Source organism: Diabrotica virgifera, chromosome 9, assembly GCF_917563875.1.
Source record: "Diabrotica virgifera virgifera chromosome 9, PGI_DIABVI_V3a".
In the NCBI taxonomy this organism is placed as follows: Eukaryota; Metazoa; Arthropoda; class Insecta; order Coleoptera; family Chrysomelidae; genus Diabrotica; species Diabrotica virgifera.
In genome coordinates, this window is record NC_065451.1 from 109,656,887 (window position 1) to 109,661,783 (window position 4,897).

Consider the following 4,897-nt stretch of genomic DNA (forward strand, 5'->3'; position numbering starts at 1 on the left):
GTCTACCGGACATCATAGGGAAACCTGGCGAATTTGAACGTCCCCGTAAGATTTGGGCAGCCCTTAATCGAACTCGAGCGGACTGTGGAAGATTCCCTCCACAGATGGGGTAAACTCCCCTCGCCTTCTTGTGACTGCGGCGCTGCAAGACAGATGATCAGTCACATTGTTCAGGACTGCCCACGCAGAGCATACACAGGCGACCCTATAGACTTTGTAATGGCAACCGAAGGGGCAATCGAATATATAAAAAAATTGGACATCTGTCTGTGATGCATTGTATAATGCATAAATCTAAATATGTTCTGTGATATACTTAAGCCATACGCTAAATAAATAAATATGGTACAATCTAATTACTCACAAAGAATGTCAAAAATTAGTGCAATGGTTATATTTTAATCAAAGATTAAAAATACTTTTTTGTAATTTTTAGCGCAAAAGTAGGCCTGACACAGAATCGGAGCTAAAATGTTCACTCGAAGCGACTGACACGTAGCATATATTATTTATAAAAGTGTACGTCTCGCGCGGCCGGTCGTCGCTCAGAGTGAAAATTTCAGCTACAGTGCTGTATTATTCTACTTTCGCGCGTGTAAATTACAAAAAAATATATTTATAATCTTTAATTAAAATATAACCATTAAATTGATAATCGATATTTTTTTGTAAATAATTAGCTTGTACATTATACTCACTTCTACGCTTTGAAAGAATTAAAAAAATGTATAAACACCGTAGTAATCGTATGTTTATTTTGCTGTTTCATAACTTTTTTGTAAATGGTTGCAAAAAAGTTTTAAAGCATTCATTTTCAAGATATTTGAAATGCGCATTTTAGCTATTTTTTAAAATTACAATATAATAAAAACTTTCTGAGTAACGTTAATTTGTTTATAACTATTTTTTTTTTTTAAACATTTAAAGATTATGCAAAAAAATAAAAAATTTATATTTTGTCGACAAAATGTTAAAAAGGCATCTCATGTTTATAAGATTTCAAAGTTTGATCTTCTTCTTCTTCTTGACTGGCTTTACAACTCGGGGTGAGTCTTCGCCGCATCCACTATGGCCCTCCATCGTCTGCGATCTTGCGCTTCGATTTGCCATTGTTGTACCCCAATCCTAGATAGATCGGTTTCAACATCATCCTTCCATCTTTTTCTGGGACGGCCCACTGATCTTCTACCGTCTGGTCTCTCGAAGAACACTGTCTTTAGCACTCTGTATTCCTCTGATCTTACTACATGACCTGCCCATCTTATCCGATTAGCTTTTATATGTCTGACGATGTTTTCAGTACCATATCCCTAACAACACACAACATTCCAGGAATGTACTACCAAAGTTCTATCAATATTTGAATGTCCTGGACATTTAGGGAACATTCGGTGAACATCTGTTTAAATTATTCCTGGAATGTTACCATAAGACATTCTGTGAACATACTACCAATGTTCCTATATTTTAAGTTGCGAAATAATACATACGTGTAAGAGATACAACATTACTTATAACATACCAGACAAACTAAGTGACATTTTAGGCCTACAGTGCAATAATATGTCAAATTTAAAGAGTTTCCCAAGATTATAAACATACAAATGTAATAAAAATTATTGTTCGCGAATATTCAATTTGGAATGCGATTTTGTTAATAAAAAAAATACTTATAACTTATGCAAAACCCAAGAGAGGCATTTATATTTATTTCTTTTGCGTTCATTTTCAAATTCGCCGTGCATATATTTTTGTGCATGGCGCTTGAGAGGGCATCACGTGACTAAAAACGACCAACCAACGACCTCGCTTCGGCCATCTTGGCATCTTCATCTTGGCGACCTTGCCTTGCCGTGGATTGTTTTTAGTTGTTTGTATTATTTGTGCTTTTTAAGAATATTTTTTTAATTCGGATACTTTTATAATAGCTTTAATAGTATTATTAACATAGTGCATAAAATGGTGTCCTGTTTTTAACGCAGTTGGAGTAGCAGAAACAAATGTAGATAAAAAAATCTGCAGGAATAACGTTTCAATTATGACAGAAGCTCAAAACAAATGACTGAATGAAAAGCCCTATTAAAAGGTTAGTATGCAAATATGTAAACGAAAGCATGCCCTGTATTTCAGAAAATAAATTAATACTATTAATACCCTAATAATACTATTCATAAAAAATCTTTTAAGTAACGTAGATATAACAAAGTGAATAAAAGGCATAAATCAGAAGAATTATTATTTTATTTTATAAGTTAATAATTGGTCATATCCATTTATTATTTTAATAATAATTGTGAATAAGCCACAAACTTCGCTTATTCCTAACTAAAATAGTAAATAGAGATAGGTAATAACAAAAGGATTTGTAAAACAAATAATTCTTTTTGCGTTTTTGTTAGTGTATGCGTTTATAAATAGGATGGTAGACCACACACTATAATATGCAGTACCAACTAATGAATACACACAATATTATAGTCGATTTGCTAAACTCAGTCTCAGTACTAATTACTGTAATTTTGGCAAAATTGGCCAAAAACAAAAAAAATTACCTACTAAAATCACTAGCCAGTTGTGTCTGAGTTTGGGGAACCGACTATACTAATAAACAATTTCTAAGCTGTTTTATAATAATTTTGTGAGTTCATTAATCATATTTTTTATTTAAAACTAAAATTTGTTAATAATGCTTAGTAATGCATATATTTTGTATTTTTAGCTTTCCAGAAGATCCTGCGAAGAAGACATGAAGTATAGATCAGATTTGTTAATAGAGGAGTATGTTCAAAACACTTTTTAGAAAAAGATATTGACAGAACTTCACTTTCATCTGTTCGTTTGAGAGACTGTGCTGTTCCAATAGCTTATGTCACACAGGTATATGCATAACCTAATTAATAATACAGTCCGTACAATATAGATACTGTTGTAATTCATTATCTACATCGGAGATCTAAGTTGACATTGTTGCCCAACTACAAAAAATTTTTGAATTCATTTTAAGTCAAATATATCACATAATTATTGCGAAGTAGATTATACAACAAAACAGATTAATATTCAATGTAAATAAATAAAAACATCAGAAATCGAAAACAAGAATTAAGGTATAATCTTATGTTACAGTTATTAAGGTACCAAGGGTATTATAGGGATATACGTTGACCGAAAGCGTTATTATTATAATACCTGTGGTGCCTTCAACGTTTAATGCCCGACTAAATTATTCTTTATATGCGAAAAATTTGAATGAATTTTGAATTGATTAGTTTTTAAATAAGTACATTTACCAGTAACAGTAGTAACGTAATTGTGGTAACCATAGTTTTACTTAGGTTGATATTTGCCAACTTGACAGTATCTAAGTCGTTATTTAAATTTAATGCCCAAGGGCGTTATATCGTACTTAACAGACTTCAAAATGTCATTATTTGTCAAATAATGTACCAGTAGGACATTAAAGTAAATAATAAAAACAATAAATATAATGAATACTAAATACTTATTTGTTTGTGAAAAATCTATTTCTTTGTGGCTTTTTTGTAATTAATTATTCTAATGGGGAAATAAGCCACAATTTACTTGAAAAAATAATTTTATTAAGGTTTCTACTTCCACATCGGATGTCGTTGTCAAAATACAAAATGTTCATTATTATTATTTTATTTATTAAATATTATTTATTATTTATTTAAATATTATTTAATATTTATTTTTTTATTATTATTATTTATGCATATTATTACCTGTAAATAATATTTCTTCTGATTGTTAATTGTATAGGATAGAAAAATTACCTTTTATTTTATTTTCTTTTAGAATCAGCTGAGAGAAGTGGTCTACAAAAAACCAGAAAGGAAACGGAATATGTGGCTACGAAAAGCAAAAGAAAGGTTTACAAAGCAAATGTGACACATTTTTTTATAATATTTAGGAATGTCAGCAAATTACATTAAAAAATGTATGTAAAGATTTTTTGCAATAAAAATGTTTATATTTATCAAGGATGTATTATTTGGTATGGCCATATATCGTCAGTGATGTGACAGTACCTCCTATCTGTTTTTTTCAAGAGATTTGTAAGATAGACTAAAAACTTGTTTCGGCCACCTCCTGTTTTCATATATTTTTTGACTTGTTTTGCAGTAAATTCAACTATCTATTTACTACAAAAAAAGTCAGAATACGTACGAAACCAGAAAGTGACCTTAAAAAATGTTTTCGTCTCCTGCAAACCTCATGAAAAAACATATAGGAGGTATTGTCACATTACTGACGATATATTTCAGTGAATGTCTAAAAAATATACTGTGAATGTTCAAAGAACGTTCGTAGACATTCATGGAATGTTCTAACAAGACATTCAGTCTAAAAATATACTGTGAATGTCCAAAGAACATTCATGGAATGTTCCAACAAGACATTCAGTCTAAAAAATAGACTGTGAATGTCCAAAGAACATTCGTAGACATTCATGGAATGTTCCAACAGAACATTCTAAGAATATTTAAAATGCTGACACAGCACTTTCCTGGTACTTTCCAGGGACATTCGTGTGCATTTGGGGACATTCCAGGAATGTTTTCAATGTCCTGTGTGTACATTCTAGGAACATTCATGGAATGTTTTGTGTTATTAGGGATAGAGTCACCAATTCAGCATTGCGGCGCCTTCTCCACTCTCCTGTCAATTCATCTCTTTGAGGACCAAATATCATTCTGGACTTTCCTTTCAAATATCAGCAAATTATTTATTTCTCGCTGATGTAGAGTCCATGTTTCACTCCCATATGTAACAACTGGGCGAATAATTGACATGTACAGTCTTAATTTACATTGTTTTTTCAGCAGCTTAGATCTTAATAATGATGATAGGGAGTATAATGCTCTATTTCCCG

At 31.3% G+C, this 4,897-nt stretch overlaps 1 long non-coding RNA gene across 1 annotated transcript; it reads left to right on the forward strand.

The window, feature by feature from the left end:
* Window positions 1-1,616: 1,616 nt before the first annotated feature.
* On the forward strand, window positions 1,617-4,000 carry LOC126892377 (uncharacterized). Its single transcript, XR_007700804.1, has 3 exons — window positions 1,617-2,086; window positions 2,720-2,877; window positions 3,820-4,000. It is a non-coding gene; the product is annotated as an uncharacterized LOC126892377 (long non-coding RNA).
* Window positions 4,001-4,897: the final 897 nt, after the last annotated feature.